Here is a 19169-nt window from a genome sequence, read left to right as displayed (position 1 = left end):
GTACAATTGGGAAATTCATACCCCTTATAAAAAGCCTGCCGGACAAACGAGAATTATACATTTTTTTCACTGAGAGCAAATTTCTCCAAAATTAAAATTTTTGTTGCCTCGCCACCTGCTTCTGGCTGCGTTCCCTCAATCGCTCTCATGTGAGCAAGCCTTTAGTGTCCCTCTGAACTGCAAAAGCCAGCGTGTAAGATCCTTGTCTTGCACAAATGATAGACGACCTATATTTCCACGATCGCGTAAGATGCGATACTACATTGCACCTAATCCCACTAAGCAATAAAGTTCTCAATGTCCCCTTAATGCATCTTAACAAAAACGAATAATAATAATGCTGTTACCATTCCCTAGTATTACTTCCTGCGCTACGTAACTTAAATATTTCTCAAATACTGCCGTACTAGAAATCGGTATGCGCGTCGCTTTTCCTCCTGAAAAAAAAAATTGAAATAAAACACCACATCGAGCAATCGACAAACCACGCAAAACAATATTCATTTCCGAAGTTGCCTGGAGGCAAAGAGAGGGTGGTACTCACAAATAGGACTTTGTTGACCGGCTTCTGAACTACGTCGGAGCTGTCGTAAGGTGCCAGAAGATGTGGCTTGCCTTTTCGCTTGCACAGAACCGCGGCCGAACGTAAGCCTCGACTCCAAAGACACACATGCGCGCCTCCGCCGCCACGGGGAATACGAGCATCTCACCACGACCGAACAATCATTCTTGTCGCGCTGGTTGTCAGGCAGGTTACCAAACCAGACTCATTACCTATTGTACTCAACTGCTCGAGCGCAGGCCAACTGGGAAGCACGCGGGAAGAGAAGGTATGCAGCTGAACGCTGTGCAGAAATACGAGGAGAAAGGGAATAAGCCACGTGCAACGCATTCAGGCGAGAGAGAAAACAGGTTTGAGCAGGCGAGTGAAAAAAAAACCACGAAGAAAAAAGCGCCTTGCGCGGCGAGAGGAGCGGGACGCTCTTTAAGAAAAAAGAGTAACTAATTTTTTAAAACATATTTATAAATATAACCAGGTGCTAATAAAATCGGCGAAAAGGTGTCGAAGCCTGCAGAGGTAATGAGGGAGCTTAGACAAGGACGTTCCCGCCCGGTCCCCTTTGTTCATACTGTACCTGCAGCAATTAGAGACTAAACTAGAGGGGAATGGACTCGGCTTCAACTTTTCTTTATTCAAGCAAGGCGAATTTATCCAGCCATTTATGCCAGGACTGATGTATGCAGATGATATAGTACTGATGGCTGACAAAAGGTAGGTTAGTAGGAGTCGATAGATATCTGCGGAATAGAGAGAGATAAGTTGGGTCTGCAGTTTAGCAAGGACAAATCGGCAGTCATAATTTTTAATGATAATGAGGCCGGGGAACATAGGATACAGGAGGACATGCTGGAAATATTGGATAAGAAGTATCTTGGGTGTAGATATATAATGGAGCTGAATATCTAACGGAGCATGAAAAATGTGTGGCACCTAAGGGAAGCAGAAACGGAGCCGTCATAAACAACAGGGCCCTGTGGAATTACAATAGGTATAAAGTGACGCGAGGGATTTCGGAAGGGCTGATGGTTCCTAGTCTGACTTTTGCCAATGCAGCCCTGTGTATGAGATCAGAGGTCCGAGCACGGTTGGAAATTAAGCAGCGCGGGGTAGGTAGGCTTGCTTTGGGAACTCATGGGAATACGTCAAACCAGGGTGTGCAGGGTGACCTGGGATGGTCTTCATTTAAGGGCAGGGAAGCTGGCAGCAAGATAGCGTTTGAGCAACGATCGAGAAAAATGGGAGATAAGAGGTGGGCTGGGAACGTCTTCAGCTACCTCTACATGAGGAATGTTGGCACAAGAAGAAGAAGGCGGACAAGAAAATTGGCAAGCAAATATTTGGACAGCAATAGGGGGACCAGCCAGGAATTATCAATTAAGAAAAAAGTTAAAGAAACAGAGAGGGGTCTGTGGAAAACGGAGAAGGAGACCAAATCAGCATTGGAAATGAACAGAACACCCAAGCAGGAAATACGCAAAGAAAACATTTCCGATAATTCTAGGGGCAGCTCATTGATGTTCGAGGCTAGGACAGGAGTATTGCAGACTAAGACGTACCGAGTCAAATACAAGAGATAGACACGCTGTGCAGTGTGTGTGGGGAGGATGTGGAAACGGCTGAACACTTAATAATTGCTTGTAAAGGCTGCGTCCTATAGTTCAAGGCAATGGGGCAGATTTAGCCAAAGCACTATGGTTTAAGGATAATGGAGGAAAAATAGACTTTAAAACGGTAGAAATACCCAAACGAAGGTTAGCTGATTGGTGGCTGAAATCAAGGCAAGAATAGATACAAACTATATTACTATTCACAGCTAGGCGGCCAGTGATGCCGCCGCCCGATTCAATGGGTTCAGCCTCACCCATCTATCCGGGGCAAGCCGGGAGAAGAGCTGCGAAGGTGAGGCTCGGAGGAGGCGAATATACGAACCTAGTGAAAGAGGACAAAAGCATGGTAAATGCCTTGTGGGTCGTTCCCAGCCAGCCGTCAAGTAGCGAAGGATCATCTTGCAATTATTGCAGCGAAAAGCGCGACTTTGACATAGTTGTGGCTTAGGCATCTCCAAACACTCCCATAATGGGTGCAACACCTTGCTGTGATCTTTGTTGGTGAAAGCTGGGATAAAAGTGTTGCCATAAAATTAAGAAAATACATTTTAACATATACTTATCGGAACTGAGCAAAATGCATGCTATTCCTTTGTTTTATGTAGGATACATGTGGCACTTAAGCTAAGATGCTAAAGGCAAAAAAGAAAAAATAAAGCGAGAAATTTATTCTTTTCGTAGTAGAGCAATCCACTACATTTTTATACTGTAAACAAAACTGCAGGTCGGCTAGGGACATGATTGTGTGGCCCGTACGTGCGTGCCTAAGCTTTCTTGAAGGAAAGCGAATTCTGATGTGTTCGCATTGCATCGTTATGAAAAAGAAGGAATTCATGAGAACGATTATATAAATACTTTCGATTTTTTTTTCAATAAATACAACGTCTAAAGCAAAGAAATGAGAATATAAATATAAACACATGTGCTAAGCAGCAATATAAATACTAGAAAAAAGCCAAAAAATTCTGATAACAAGAAATCACTACATTCTAAACGGAAGGAAAAGAAAAACAAAACACGAAATCAAGGAATGCAAGGACAGGCGCTAATAAAAATGACACATACGGAAGCCTGGAATCCTCTCTGCATTCGTCGAGCCAGCCGCATATAAAACGCTTGCTCAGTTTTGGATTTTAAAACACGAGGTGATCAATTTATACTTTTGCTAAAGCTGCGCACAAAAGCCGCTCAGACAATACACTTCTAAAAACTTTGGTGCAGCTGTTTCAATACATGGACGCTGGTTCTGGGCTATGGAAGTCAATGTTTTATGTTAGACCAAGTTCGGGCTGATTTCCAGGTGCTGTACCAGCAAACCGCCGAAAACGCCTTAAGAAGAATGCCATTCAATCTTTACTAAATAAGCGCGCTTTAATTCATAGAAATCCGGCAAGCGCCATTCTAGAAATGCTGGACCTAGTCCATCTAAGACAAAGAATATGAGCTTGTCTAAGCCATACTCGCCGCTGTCGTTAACTACTTGATTCGTTAGAGCTATCCGAATAAGTATTTTAAGGCTCAATTTTCACTCCGGCGGGTTCTCTCAATTCAAAAGTTGTGACTGCTAAAGTAACTGAACCTCACATATGTTGTTTTCCCCCAAAACTGCATATGCGAAAGTGCATATATGTTACACAATTATTGCGCATTACAGATGAGAACATCGAAGAATCAGTGACAAAGGTCGTACAGTGCCTCATTTTAAAAATCGCATAGGTAGTATAGGGGAAGCCGCAAAGAGGAGGCAGTGGGCAGAGAAGCGGACAATCAGGGCCATTTTCAAAGTGTAACGCAGTGGCAATGCTGACATGGGCAGAACATAGGAGAAACAGGGCCATCATTGGAAGTGCCAGAGAGTGGCATTGCCTATATGGGGAAGCTAGTGGCAACGCGGGTCCAGTGTAGAGCCTGATTTCCCAAGACATTGCTATCTCTTTCCCAATGTTGGGCCTTGAATTTGTGCTGCCTCGGTGGAACCTGCATTTGCTCGAACAACCGTTTTACAGTGTTCATTCATTCCTTGCTTTGGCAATTAGTGAATGAAACGATCTAAATAAATAAATTGTTTGAAGGCAAACCAAGATGAATTTGGAGAACGTTTTTCAAGACGATGAGTGCTTACTCAAAATTACACACCAAATTAAGAACTGTGCCATTTTTTCGTATTTCTGCATCTCTCCTTTTTCTTTTCCTGACTTGTGTATTGTTGCCTTCGACCTGCAAGTACAGTATTGCTTATGTAGGTCTGTACACCGTATTTGCTTTTATTGTTGACTGGTGATGACATGTGTAATATTTAAACGATGTTTTAATGATCTCCTCCTCCCTATTCGATGCAATGGCCACACGGGTGATTATGGTAATAAAATGAAATAAACAAACAATCGCTCATTCCGGTCTCCAAGAATCGGTTCTTCCGTCAGCGGGCGTGGGTTTAAATTCTCTGGTGCAAAGCTTCGACACCGTCTTGCGCCGCTGTATTTGGTCCACTCGTATGACTATGGAAAATGGTTTCCTCGACAACACCTCGCACCCATGTTTATCAGCAATACCGATAATGCAGTAATAATGCTGTGTAAAGGCAACACCAAGCCACAAGCGGGTATCTTCACGTCGTGGTAAGAAGAGGATGTGAAGTTAGAGCTTCAGTTAAGGGTTCAGGAAAAGGAGACATCGGTCCGAAAAGTGGCTGGAATTCCAGTGAGGTAATCGTTATCTACCACGCCAGTTTCCGAAGTGTACTTACCTCATCTGCCCTTGGGAAGGCTATGGACGCACATACGCCCTCCTGGAGGGATGTTCGCGGTTTCTCGCCCATCCTATGTTTGCCTATTATGTCGCAGTGTTCAGGTAGTCATCGATAAATAATTTCCTGTCTCTTATCGGTGGCGGAATGGTGCAGCTTGCGAAATTTCGTTACCAGTCTCTCGTGTGAGCAACGACAAAAAACGTTTTGCAAGCGCTACAGCACGGCTTAATTGTCAGTGAAAAGAGACCATTCCTGAGAATTTCATCATGAATGTAATCAATGCAGACATGAAGAGCAGTAAGGTGTACAGCAGTCGATGAAGTCTCATGTACAATCTTAACCCTTAAAGAGTGTTCATTAGTGGTCACATAGCTTTTGGAGCTAAATTTTCGCTGCTGACGTGCAATCACTGCATACGCTTGTCATGAATATATTCCGCAGCGGTCTGTTCAAACTCATACGGCGAACCATCGGCCTCTTTTCTTGACAATTGGTGTAGAAAGGATCACAAGACGGTGCTGAGCATTTCAACATGAATAGAACGACCAAAAGGTGGCTGTACAAATGAATAATCAATGAAGAGTTATACACGCGACCATATACATATATATATTGTGACGTGCTTAGTACGCACAGGGGGGTTATTTACACCGGGAGTGATGGAAGAAGGACCGCAACTACAAATGTCCTTCTGACCTCCGTTCTTCTTCTTCCTCTCCAGCCTCTTCTTCCTTCCCTTGACACCCCGAAGCATGGGACACTTCCCCCCACGCAGACAAAGCCCCCAGGGCAAGCCGTTTAATGAAGGTCGCGGAGATGGAACCTTTTTCGCCACATGCACCACCTGGGTCCGGCGTGAGCATCGGCCACTATCGGTGCGGCGGGAAATTACAATAATCATGTCACTCAGGCGCTCCACAACGACAAAAGGGCCGCTATAGCGAAACAGCAGTTTGTGGGCTTGACCACGCTTGCGCAGCGGCATCCACAGCAACACTTAATCACCGGGCACAAAAAAGACATGTGGGCGCCGGTTGTCATAACGCTCCTTCGAACGTTCCTGTGAGTCCAGGTTGCGGAGGCGGGCAACGCGGCGAGCTTCTTCGGCTCGACATGAAGTGGCGGTGATAGAAGGCTCCTTGTGGAGGGAGAAAGAAAGGATGGTATCAAGACTGCTGCGAGGAGCTCAAGCATAAAGGAGGTAAAACGGACTGTAGGCAGTAGTCTCATGCTGTGCAGTGTTATACGCGTACGTAATGAAAGGGAGGATGTCGTCCCAGTTCTTGTGGTCAGAGTCCACGTACATCGCCAACATAGCGCTCAGACTGTGGTTGGTCCGTTCAACAAGTCTATTCGATTGCGGGTGATACGGTGTTGAATGACGGTAATCGCAGATGCATAGACGAAGGAGTTCTTCGATAACTTCAGCTGTAAATTGGTGCCTGCGGTCACTGATCAGAACTCGAGGAGGGACATGGCGCAGGACGAGAAATCGCTGAAGAAATAGGGATACTTCATAAGCAGTGGCTGAGGGTATTGCGGCTGTTTCTGAATATCGAGTGAGATGGTCAACACATACCGTTATTCACCGGTTACTGTTCGAAGATCACGGTAAAGGACCCAAGAGGTCGATGCCCACCTGGTCAAAGGGTGCGGTCGGTGGCGCAATGTGATGCAGTGGTCCCAGTGGACGGGAAGTAGGGATCTTGTACTGCTGGCATTTGACACAACTGGCTACATAACGCTGAATTGCTTGACGCATATTTGGCCAGTAAAAGCGCTCCTGTGTGCGATGAAGGGTCCAGGCGACGCCCAAGTGGCCCGACTCGGAATTGTCGTGTATCACTTCAAGAACGGGAATACGGAGGTTTTTCGGCACGACGAGAGGAAAGCGTCCACCTCCAGGGTTGAAATTCCTCTTGTGAAGCAGGCCGGCACGAACGCAGAACGCGCAATAGTCATCAAAGTTGTCATCATCACTACTAGTTAACGAAAGTGGCAAGCGTGACAGACAGTCAGCGTCAGCATGTTGACGGCCGCTTTTGTATGCCACAGTGAAGTTAAACTCTTGCAATCGCAATGCCCATCGAGCGAGCCGGCCGCAAGGGTCACGAAGGTTTACGAGCCAACAGAGCGAATAGTGATCGGTGACGATGGTAAAAACATTCTCATATAGGTAGCAACGAAATCGTTGCAGCGCAATAACCACTGCGAGGCACTCTTGTTCAGTAACGGTATAGTTACTCAACGAACGACTAGCATAAGCTATCACGTTCTGGTCGGTGCCATGACGCTGGATGCGCACAGCGCCAACGCCCACGCCACTAGCGTCGGTGTGAACTTCGATGGGGGCAGAAGTGCAGAAGTGACGTAGGATAGATCCTGATGAAAAAAGAATTTGAGGTGGCGGAAGGCATAATCGCAGTCAACAGTCTAATTTAACGGTGCATCTTTGTGCAAAAGGCACGAGAGCGGGTATGCGATGTCAGCGAATCGGGACACAAAACGGCGAAAATAGGAGAACAGTCCTAAAACGCTTCGAAGCTGCTTCCCTGATTTCGGTGCTGTAAAGCTGGTTACAGCCGCACTCTTCCGAGGATCTGGCCGAACACCGTCCTTATCGACCAAGTGACCAAGAACAATTTTTTGACGTCCGCCACATTGGCACTTCTTAGAGTTGAGGACGAGGCCTGCTCTCTCAATGCAGTCAAGAACGATGGCGAGGCGGCTATTGTGTTGCTGACAGGTCTTGCAGAAGATCCCAACGTCGTCCAAATAGCACAAAAAGATTTTTCACTTGAGTCCACTCAGAATAGTGTCCATGAATCGTTCGAACATGGCAGGCGCATTGCACAATCCGAAGGGCATTACATTGAACTCATAGAAACCATCGGGTGTCACAAATGCCGTGTTTTCTTTGTCGCTTGGATTTTATTTTATTTTATTTTATTTATTTATTCCTCAAAGGTCTCTGATGAGACATTACATGAGGGAGTGGGCGTTACAGGGCATATAAGTATAACAAAAATCTTAATGAGATGTTTTCGATGATGCGCTTGAAAATTTTGAGGTCGATGATCAATATGAGATGTTTTCAATGAGCCGTTTAAATATTTTGGGGTCGATGACTGCAACGACTTCGGTGGGCAGGCCATTCCAGTCCTGTGCGGTGCGCAAGAAAAAAGACTGCTGAAAAGTAGTAGTGTGAGCTTGAGGGGGATACACTGCATTAATGTGGCTGGAGCGGGAGATACGGTGGGCTCTCTTTATGTACGTGTTATCAGATGGCAAAGAATAAAAAAATTCATGAAAAAGGTTAAGACGCGCGATTCTACGCCGTGAGGCTAGGGAGGGTAAGTTTAATAGTGCTTTTAGTGCCGAAATACTCGAATAGTAGGAATAATTTGACAAAATGAATCTTGTTGCTCTGTTCTGAACTGATTCGAGGACATTGGTAAGGTTATTTTGGTATGGGTCAAAAATAGCATTAGCATACTCTAGCTTAGGGCGCACAAACGTTTGGAAAGCAAGTTGTTTAATAGGGGGAGAAGCGATAGAAAGGTTACGTCGTATATAACCTAGAGCGCGGTTAGCAGAATTTATTATCTGGTTAGTATGCTGTGTCCATGTTAGGTCACATGAAATATGTACACCGAGGTATTTCACTGATTCAGTTTTTGCAATCTGGCTGTTATTGATGCAGTAATCGGGAGCAATGTAGTTACGACGGCGGTGAATGGGCAAGTGGACAGTTTTAGAGACATTTAAAGACATGAGCCAAGTGTTACACCAGTCCTGTATGCGAGAAAGATCCCTTTGTAACGAGAGAGAGTCAGCGGAACTTGTTATTGCTCGGTAAACGACGCAGTCATCAGCGAAAAGGCGAATATGAGAAGAAATATTGTTAGGCAGGTCATTAATGTATATCAAAAAAAGAAGAGGCCCAAGCACCGTACCTTGCGGTACGCCTGAAAGCACTGGGGTTAAGGAGGAAGAATGTGAGTTAGCATACACGAACTGTTGACGGTTAGCCAAAAATCCTCGAATCCAGCTCAGAACGCACGGATGAATGTTAAGACGTGATAATTTCAACAAAAGACGACAATGGGGAACCTTATCAAACGCGTTTTCAAAATCTAAAAATACCGCGTCAGTCGGGATGTTGCTGTCCAGGTTTAAATGTAGGTCGTGCAGGAAAAGAGCAAGCTGAGTGTCACAAGCATGATTTTTGCGGAAACCATGCTGATTAGGATTACAGAAATTTACGGACGTTAAAAATTGGGCAATCTGAGAATATAAAATATGTTCCAATATTTTACAAGAAACGCTTGTTTTTGAAATTGGGCGGTAGTTACTCCTTTCTTGAAGACTGGGATGACCTTGCCCACCTGCCAGTCACGTGGGATTGAACCGGTTTCGAGTGAATCCTGAAAGATGAGTGACAAAAACTGGCTACATGGATGTTTAGTATTTTTGAAAACTTTGGCGTTAATACCGTCTATACCAGTAGATGACGAGTTCTTCAAGGATTCAATGACTTTAACAATGCCCATGGGATGAAATGTGACGTTTTGCATCAGTGGGTGCGTAAGGTATGGTGTATCTGGAAAAATGTCATGCGGTTTGTTAGTGAAGACTGAACTAAATGTTTTATTCAAAATATCTGCGACCTCGTTCTCAGGTATAGGAAGCTCGGAGCTGTTAAGAAGTGAAATCTGAGTAATTTGATTAGGGTTAATTGTCTTCCAAAAGCGTTTAGGGTTATTTTGCAACATAGAGGGTAAAGTGGTAGAAAGCAACTGACGCTTAGCTTGAGCAGTTGACTTGTCGTATTCTTTTAGGACTGCGTAATATTTCTGCCATGTGTTTGGGGTGTTAGATCGTTTAGCTGAACGGAAAAGGCGTTTTTTCTTGTTGTTTAGACCTTTGAGGGATGCGGTAAACCATGGTGATGTTACTTTTTCTGCTATTGTAATTGTGGGAATGTAAAGATGCATAACCCGATGCATCTCTGCTTTGAAAAGTAGCCAGTTTGTCTGGACAGAATTCAGAGGAAAGTTAGCGGCGAAGGTGACGAAATAGTCAGATAATGCTCTGTTCATGCTGGCATAGTCCCCTCTATCATATAAAGTAAGTGCCTTTTTGTTTTTTTGTTTCTTTTGTATGTTGCAATGAAAGGAAGTGTGTACAGCTAAATGATCACTCAGACCCCGCAGCAGGGTGATAGCAGTAAAGTTATCCGGATGAGTTGTTAATACAAGATCTAGAATGTTGGGCGAGCTATCGGTAACGCGTGTGGGTTCAGTTACAAGTTGTGTTAGTCCAAATGTTATACACGTGTTCAAGAAATCGCTGGCAGCGTTGCTTTTAGATAATGAGGAGGCAGGGTTAGACCAATTTATGGAAGGAAAATTAAAGTCACCAAAGAGAAGGACAGGACTATTTGGATACGTTTGTGTTAATGTTGTTAAGGTTTCATGAAGTAAAGGCGTGAAACAACTGTCAGCGTTAGGGGGCCGATAGCAAATACCTATGAGTGTGTGCGGGTGCGATCAAATGCAGCGAAGCCAGATCATTTCCAGTTGGGATGAGATGTTGATAATTGAACAATTCAGACTCTTGTTAGTAGCGATAAGTACACCCCCGCCCCGGGAATTATCAGGCCTATCTTTTCGGAATATGTCAAAATCTGAAAGGAAAGGAAGAATCTCGGCATCATGAATAGATATGTTAAGCCAGGTTTCAGTTAGTAGCAAGACATCGCATGAAGATGAGCCTAACATACTGCACAAGGAATCGCGCTTTGGAATGACACTTCGAATGAAATGCAAAAAAAGCAAAAATGATAGAAGGTGACGTTTATGTGAATTCGGTTTTTGACGTTGAGTTTGTGATGGCTACGAGTATTCCTCAACGACTTGATTTGACGTTTGGTCAAAGCGGTAGGTCTTTCCATTTGCAACAAGTTTGTCAAGCCGCAGTTTGTACCGGAGATTTCTGGCCTTTCCAAACCCGATAAGGCGTTTCTGAGCTAGGCGCGTGCTTGGGGCGACATCTTGTGAAACAGCATAACCTGTATCCTTAAATTTCCTGGCGGAAGATAGTACTTGCTCTTTGTCCTTAAAGTGAGCAAACTTCACAATAATAGGTCTGCAGTTCAAAGCTTGGAAAGCCCCAATACGATGCGCACGCTCAATGTCACGCGGTTCAAGGTGAAAGCCTAAGTACTGATCACAGTGAGCAATGATGATACTTTCTGATTCGAGCCATGTTTCGTTTTCTTTATCCTCAATGCCATAGAAAACAAGGTTGTTTCTTCTGGATCGGTTTTCTGAATCAATGATCTGGGCAGACAGTACTTTTATCTGAGCAGTGTGTTCACTGATTGTCTCATGCAGGCTTTTTATTTCGGTCTGCATGTCATCGATACAAGCACAGGCGGTCTCAATTTTTTCCAGCCTTGTTTTAATTTCGCCAAATGTTTTATCATGATCAGCCAGTTTCAGCTCTATACTTTTTAGCTGCTCTTGTATTACGGTCTGCCCGGATTGCAGCTCTTTCAGAACACTAAGTATCTGTCCAGTGCCAGGGCCGGGATTGGATTCAACATCCCCAGATAGCATGAGAAGTTTTAACAACATATGAGCACAGTGACATCCAATATAGCAAAAACGGCGTGGGCTCGGCAGCACTAAGAGGGCACGGTGGCTAGTTGGCTTAGCATAAATGCAATAAGAATTCATTACCTGCACCAGGAAGAAGTGCGGAACGTAAGCACCCCAGGTAGCACAGAATGTGGGGCCCCGGTAGGTCCGATGTAGGCAAGTGGGGCTGGGGCAACCATCATAAAACCTGCATCGGTCCCCGATGGGGCTAAAGTGGGCAAGCCCCATTTGGGCTTGCCCCTGCTCCTCCTGCATGGGTCCCATAGCGGCGTTTCTTGGGCTAATGCAGAGCCCATTCCTGCATCCAGACCACAAGGGTCCCTTGCCGGATATTTGAGGGCAATCCAACCTAAATGTGGGCTTTTTATGGGAAAGCCCTCATAGATCCGAAGTGAGGCCGCCCCCATTAAATCTTTGTGGGACCAACATCGGCCGTAGTGGGGCAAGAAAACGGACATGCCCACATACTGCCCCAATCGGCCCCTTGTAGGTTACTTGAGGGCAGGTGAAATATGAATAAGGGCTCAATTTGGGCAAGCCCTCGTGAAGCCCAAATGAGGCAGCCTTAGCTAAACCGCTTTAGGTCCCACATAGGCTGTAATGAGGCTGGAAGGCGGGCGTGCCCGCATGGTACCAAAATCGGTCCTTTGTGGGGACTTTGAAGGCCCGTGCCACTGCAGGTGGGCTCTAGGTTCAAAAACAACGTCCAGCCCAATTGGGGCTGCCCACATAAAACTGCTTTATATCCGACATGGGCCGTAATGGGGCTGGAAGGCGGGAGGGCCCGCATGATACCAAAATTGGTCCCTTGTGGGGAATTTGAAGGCACGTGCAACAGCAAGTGGGCTTTAGGTTCAAAACCAACGCCCAGCCCAATTGGGGCTGCCCACATAAAACCGCTGTAGGTCCCACATCGGCCGTAATGGGGCTAGAAGGCGTGCGTGCAATTGCGTAATCATTGTTTCCAACTTTTATTTGCATTAGATGTTGCCCTAAATTACTATTATAGATGATTTGTATAACAGTTGTTGTCATGTTTAGTCGATTAGAAATTTACATGGCTTTATTTCTCGCGCTCATGCAAATTGCGCTACAAATTCTAAAACAAACTGATTGCCAACTGTTGCCTCTTATGCGGTTGCTTTGGACAGCCTGCAACTCGCAGCACAATATTACTGTTCAGAACACACATCTCCTCAGCCTGAACAAGATGCACATGAAGTCATTTCGGCTAGATGAATGTTATGAATTATTGTAAAATTTAATATTGTGGCTGTTTAGAAAGTGCAGACATGTATAAAATAATTACCTAATTATGTGCATAAATATTGATTGGGAAAATTTGGACTAGGGCTTTCCACCAATTTCCTACGTCGTACCCTTATGAGAATAATGTGGGCAAGCCCAAGTGCGGCTAGCGCTATAAAACCCGCATTGGTCCTGTGTCATTATCTGAGGGGCTAACTGAAATAAAAAAAAATGTTCCTCCAGAGCGGCTGCCCAAATCGGTCCAAAGTAGGACCATCGCGGGGAGTTGGCGCATGTGCCCTTTTAACAATGCCGGAAAAATGTGGGCAGCCCCGCAAGGGCTGCCTGCATCGGCCCCTAGAGGGGTCCATTGGGGCTTTGTCGACAGCCCCCTTCGGGCCTACGTCGGCCCCTCTTGCAGCACCCACATTGAGCCCACCGGGGCTGTCCTGCATTGCCTACATCGGGCCCACCGGGGCCCACCCTTCAGAGCCCACTTTGTGCTACCTGGGACGGGTCATCGCTGGCGTGCTGCCGAGCCCACTAAAGGGCGCGCTGCTCAGGCCTGGCTTTTCAACCCGATTCCACGCATGCGCAGAAAGTCCAGGGGCGGTTCCGGGACTCGATCCGTTGTGATTAAGGCACGGTGCTTGCAGATATGGTCGAAAAACAGGTGCGGGGTGCGTTGTCCGCTGTCCGTTGTCCGCATCGGTATCTGCTAGTACCCCGATCTCAAGTCTACCTAGGAGAAGTATGACGCCGTATAAAGACCGTCGAGTGCATCGTCAATAAGTGGAAGCTGATATATCTTTTTTGGTTACGGTGTTAAGGCGACGATAGTCCACACAGAAACACAATGTGTTGTATTTCTTTTTAACGAGGATAACCGGGAGCCGCCCAAGGACTTGAAGACTCTTGGATAACGCCACGTTGGAGCATATCATGAACTTGTTCGTCAATAAGCTGACGTTCGGTCGGAGACACACGATAGGGCTTCTGTCTGATCGGGCGAGAGATTCCAGTATCAATCGAATGATGAATGTGAGAATTTGGAATCGGCGGCTGATGATCTCTGGCGAAGTCGAAAACTGAAATATGTTCCGAAAGCAGGTCAGTCAAAATTCGGCGCTCCTGTGCTCCCAAAGATGTGTTTATCATTGCCTCGATTCGAAACTGCAAAACGGGATGTTTTCTCTTCAGGAGCATGGTTACTTAGTGCCGCCACGTAATTCGACACACCTTCCTCGTAATGAGCGAGCCTCATGGCACGAGGCAACACGGCTGGTTCGGTCGAATAGTTTACAGTCCACAGCAAGCTGTGGCCTCTGGTGACTGAAACTATGGAACGGGGCATCAAGACACTCTTTGCACAGAAAGGTGTTGTAGGTTTCACTACGGCGTCGTAATCCTCGGACAAATTTGTGGACGAAATAACTTGAATGAATTTTCCAGACATCGCAAGTACAACTGTAACCTTCTGACACAAAAAACGCTCCTAAATCGAGCGACGAGGTTTCGATAAGAGATGACATCAACGCAGTATTCAGCGAGATCTGTCCACTACGGAAGTCTAACGTTGCACCACACTGTTGCAAAAAATCAATACCTAGAATTACTGCATGCGTGGAACGAGGCAACACTGTGAATTCAGTTCGAAGCCCTTGGCCACCAATCGCAACTTTCGCACAGCACACACCCAAAGGCACCTATGATTCACCGCCAACACCACGGAATAACACTGCACGCGGTCACCACAAAACATTACTTTCCTACCTAAACGGTTCTTAAAACTCAAACTTCTAACAGCTACTGTAGCTACAGGTCCACAAGAGCCATTGTTCTCACCCCATCAATAAACACTTCTAATTTGTTCTTTAGCATAAACACAGGTAGAGGTATGGACGTCATCGACTCGTCGGCGGCCTCACCTCCATCGGCCGCGCCTCCTAGTTTCCCGGAGGCGGAGGGGAAGAACGACGTCGCGGGGAAGATGAACGCCGCTGGCGCTGGGGTGGCGGCATCGCACTGCGATCAGATGCAGGTGATGAACTCCGCAAATAAGTCGAATGGTATGTGTCCCAAGCGGACATAGTCGGGGATCGCTGCTGTTCAGTGTGCAGTCGTCGGTGAATGTTAGCTGGGGGTCGGTAGTCTTGAGCAGGGAAGCGGCGGTGGCAATATCTAGCGAAGTGCCCTGCATTGCCACAGCTGTAACACACAGGTTCAGGGCGCCAGCGAGCAGCATAAGAGTCCTGACTAACAAAGTCGCGACGTTGGTTGTAGCCAGGCGCTCGCTGCTGTCGAACCACGTCTCCAGGGTAGGCGGACCTCCTTCCCGTTGGCCGATGGACATAATTTTCCGCAGAGTTGTTACGATCGTCCATATTCGGTTGTACCAACGGTTGTACCAACGGAGTGGAAAGGGCGGTGACGTTTGCCTGCAGTGCATTACTGTGCCGCAGATATTCTTCGCGGCAAATGGTGTCCCTGGACCTGGACAGTGCCTCACGCACAATTTCCTGTATCATATCAGCCATTGGAAGTTGAGAACATGCTTCAACATAGGTACAGAGGTTACATTGGCCAGTCCTCCGAATTTAGGGGTGATTCGACGAAGCTTGAGAGCTTCAAATGTTCTGCAATGTTTTATAACGTCGGCGGTTGTGTTCAGGCTCTCTTTGCTAATCAGAAAATTGTAAACCTTTTCAACTATTCCTTTTAAGAGGTGGCCGACATTATCTTCTTCGTGCATGCTGGAATTCACTAGCTTGCATAGCTTTAAAATAGCCTTGATGTATGCAGCGCAAGTTTATCCGGGTACTTGCGCCCGGTGAAGCAATGTCTGTTCCACACGATTCTTCTTGGCAGGTTCGTCCCCATAAGTTTTCTATGGGGAAGAAACTCTATGAACTGATTACATCAAACATGTTTCAAATATTTGAAACATGTTTGATGTAATCAGTTCATATAGTTTTCTGCCCCCCTATTTTCATATTTGTGTTTTTTTCCGCTTCATGCTTGTGTCGGCCGCTCTTTGATGACTATGCTTTAGGTTGTAATATTTGGCCGCCTGACTGTCACATGGTTTTGAAGCGAAAAGCTTCACTAGGCTAGTCAACTCCGAATCTCGCGTGTGCTCCGTCGTTAGAAACGCAAATAAAGCCCCGCTTTAACCAAGCCGTATGAACATGCCTTAGTGGCCTATAAGGTAACTTGAATGCAAAGGTCCTGGCAGACTCAGGCTGATATCGTCCCATGTGAAACGAGAGACCCAAGTTGGCAGCTTCTGCCACGGGACCATGGTCAGGGACACGGCACACAGCGATGAGCGATGAGCGGATTTGACGTATATTGTGCTGCGTTTTCATTGCTCTCTCTTAGTTTATATACATACATATATATATATATATATATATATATATATATATATATATATATATATATATATATATATATATATATATATATATATATTCGGAGTGAAAAACGACGTTGAAGTGAATCGGCTCCGGACTCGCAGCACGTACCAAAGCCTTGGACCGCGTAATTCTACCTGTACCGGCTCTGTTAACCTAGCCCCAGTCGCCAACATCGTGACAAATCTGGTGGAGGTCAGGTCTCATGTCCCGTACACCTACGCTAAGCAGGAGTGCTGGCCATATATTCGAGGAAACGCCCGTTCACCGCTCTAGCCGCAGGCAACGAGGCCTACCACCTGAGCTTTCCCCCTCGGGTATGACTACCAGCAGCCACGACGTCATCGCAATGCCTGGCGCGACCCCCACCTACTTGACGTTGCAAAACCCCCGCGTCCCAAAGACCTTTCACGGGGACACCTATGAAGACGTCGACGACTGGTTGCAGCACTACGAAAGGGTAGCTGCATTCAACCTCTGGGATGACGCCGCACGGCTTCGAAATGTATATTTCAGCCTCGAGGATGGCGCTCGGACGTGGTTCGAGAACCATGAAGAGCAGCTGTCGTCTTGAAGTGAGTTCAAACGTCATCTTGCGGCAACTTACCGAAGCTCAGATCGCCGCGAACGGGCCGAACGCGCTCTACACACTCGGATCCAAATGCCTAACGAAACCGTCGCGGCGTATATCGAAGATATGACGCGCCTGTTTAAGCGTGCGGATCCTACAATGTCCCAGGACAAAAAGCTGCGCTACCTCATGCGTGGCGTCAAAGAGCAGCTTCTCGCTGGCCTGGTGCGCAGCCCGCCAAAAACTGTTGCAGAATTATTTGAGGAAACATCCACTATAGAGAAAGTGCTTCAGCAGCGAGCTTCGGCACGGGATCACACCATCCACGCCGCCTCCGTCTCTGCTGAGTTCCCATCGCATAGCATGGACACATCGGCGCTACGGGAGCTCATACGTTCCGTTGTGCACGACGAACTCCGACTGATGTAGGGCACACCTCAACCAGCTCCTTCGTCCATTGCCAGCGTTGTCCGCGACGAGGTGCAGCAAGCGCTCCGGCCTCCATTTACAATCGGTGAACCTCACCCTACTCCTCCACTTACACCACCAGAGTGTCACCGCCCTACATACTCCCAGGTGCTGCAATACTCTCCGCCCTCGTCGCCGTCCCTGATTCTTCCGAACGTAGCTGGGCCGAAAACAGCAGCCCCCGTGATCCAGTACGTCATAGATTCTCGACCGCCTACACGAAAAGCAGACGAGTGGTGTACCCCCGACCGACGGCCGTTATGCTTTCACTGCGGCGAACCGGGTCATGTCTATCGGCGCTGTCCCTACCGTCGACTAGGTCTCGAAGGGTTTTCCGCTGATTCTCCGCGGCCTCGCTACGGCGAACGGCCTCGAGCCGTTGAAGATTTCGTCAATGATCAGCGCAGGATCTTTCCGTCTCCTCTGCGACCATCTAGATCACCGTCACCCAGGTCTCGCCCGTCGCCATCTGCTACGAGTTCCTCATGGGCAGCGCAGGGCCGCTCGCCCAGTCCCCTGAGGGAAAACTGAAACCAGCGACCTTCAGTGGTAGGCTCGCTGGACATCGCGGCGCGGGAGACCCCCCATTGATGCGGACACGGAAAGACTACGCATCGACATTGGAAAAGTCCGCGGTTGCCGATCATAACGCCACCTCGACGCCACCACTACGCACCTGCAACCACGACGAATTGCCGGTGGAACCGACGACGAAACGACGCAACCGCAACGACGACTAATTGCCGGTGGAACAAACGACGCAACAACGCCCCCGTAACGACGACGAACTGCCGGTGGAACGGACGCTGCCACAACGCACCTGCATCGACGACGAATTGCAGGTGAAGCAGACCGCGTACACCGACGCAGAGCACTCAAAGACTCAGAAGCCTAACATTCGCGAGCAGATTTCGTTGGACATACCCGTAGTACTGGATGGTCGCCATGTTCGAGCTCTGTTGGATACTGGCGCTGATTATTCAATTTTGAGCAGCCAGTTTGCCGCAGTTCTCAAGAAGGTTTTGACTCCGTGGGCTGGCACAAACGTACGCACCGCGGGTGGTCATCTGATTACCCCTCTGGACATGTGCATGGCCAGAGTTCAAATTCAAGAATCAACATTTGTGGTAAGCTGCCTTGTTCTGAAAAGCTGTTCGCGTGACCTGATTCTGGGCGTAGATTTTCTTCGTGAATATGGCGCAATTATTGACCTCCGGAATTCTAAGGTCTCGTTTTGTACTGAGAAAGCAGTGGCCCTCAGCGGTGCAAAGCAACCACTCAATGTGCTTCGAGTTTATGAGGACAGTGTCACTCTGCCACCCCGAACCAGCACCTTCGTTAATGTCAAATGCAATGCCCTTAACGATGGTGACGCAATAGCCGAAACTAACGTATCGTTACTGTTGACACAAAGAGTCTGCGTGGCCCGAAGTTTGATACATCTTCACCGTGGTCAGTCCAAGGTACTTGTTACAAATTTTTCGCACGAGTATCGGCACCTTTTTCGTGACACTTCCGTAGCTTTCGCCGAACGCATCTCTGATGTCTCCGAGTGCTTGTACACAGAAACCGTGCCACCGCCCACATCCCTCGACAATCGCGATGTCAGCTCAGAGCTATCGGTCAGCCAGCGTGACCAGCTGTTTTCATTGTTACTTGAATTCAAAGAGTGTTTTGAATCGTCGTCAAAAGTGAATCAAACTCCCATCGCCAAGCACCAGATGGTGATGTTCGATAATGTGCGCCCAATCCGCCAGCACCCCTACCGCGTCTCTTCGACCGAGCGCGAAGTTATTAGGTTACAAGTTAAGGAAATGCTCGAAGATGAGGTTATCCAGCCTTCCAATAGCCCGTGGTCCTCCTCGGTCGTTCTAGTTAAAAAG

The 19169-nt window shown here is 47.2% G+C and overlaps 1 pseudogene; it reads left to right on the top strand.

Annotated features, from left to right (window-relative positions):
* LOC146177685 (uncharacterized) overlaps positions 1 to 2350 on the top strand; it is a 37062-nt pseudogene extending 34712 nt beyond the window's left edge.
* Positions 2351 to 19169: the final 16819 nt, after the last annotated feature.

The sequence above is a fragment of the Amblyomma maculatum genome, chromosome 10 (assembly GCF_055883805.1).
Source record: "Amblyomma maculatum isolate TAMU_Amacu chromosome 10, ASM5588380v1, whole genome shotgun sequence".
Classification (NCBI taxonomy): Eukaryota; Metazoa; Arthropoda; class Arachnida; order Ixodida; family Ixodidae; genus Amblyomma; species Amblyomma maculatum.
The sequence above is the reverse complement of the archived record's forward strand: the minus strand, read 5'-3'. Positions and strand labels throughout refer to the sequence as shown.